Genomic DNA, 453 nt, shown 5'->3' with positions numbered 1-453 from the left:
TCCACTTTTATCATTGTTGTTTTTGTTGTTACTCTCCTTGATAAAGCTTGGCTTCAACATACACTTTCTCCCTCTTCTCCTTCATCCTCTTCTTTAAACCCTTTTTTTTCTTCTCTGTTATGTTAGACTGTTATTTGACACATTGTATGAACATGAATATCCACATGACAGCATGCAGCAGAATTTATGTCAACAAATTTGCTGCAGGTCAGAAAGCAGCCCACCATGATGTCACAGCTGTCCTGAAGGCCTCTTGCTTCATGCTGGATGAAGGGGATGAGAAGGTAAAAACCCTGCAGCAGGAGAGGTGGCCGGTTCTGCAACGCGCAGCTGAGGGCTTCCAGTGAATGGGCAACACCAAGACAACGCTCCACCTCCTGTCTTGCTCCGACAATTTATTGCGTCTTTTCCGCGGAAACAGTTTTAAGTACTGATGAGTAGATGAAACCTTGA

Source organism: Penaeus monodon, chromosome 21 (assembly GCF_015228065.2).
Source record: "Penaeus monodon isolate SGIC_2016 chromosome 21, NSTDA_Pmon_1, whole genome shotgun sequence".
Classification (NCBI taxonomy): domain Eukaryota; kingdom Metazoa; phylum Arthropoda; class Malacostraca; order Decapoda; family Penaeidae; genus Penaeus; species Penaeus monodon.
The sequence above is the reverse complement of the archived record's forward strand: the minus strand, read 5'-3'. Positions refer to the sequence as shown.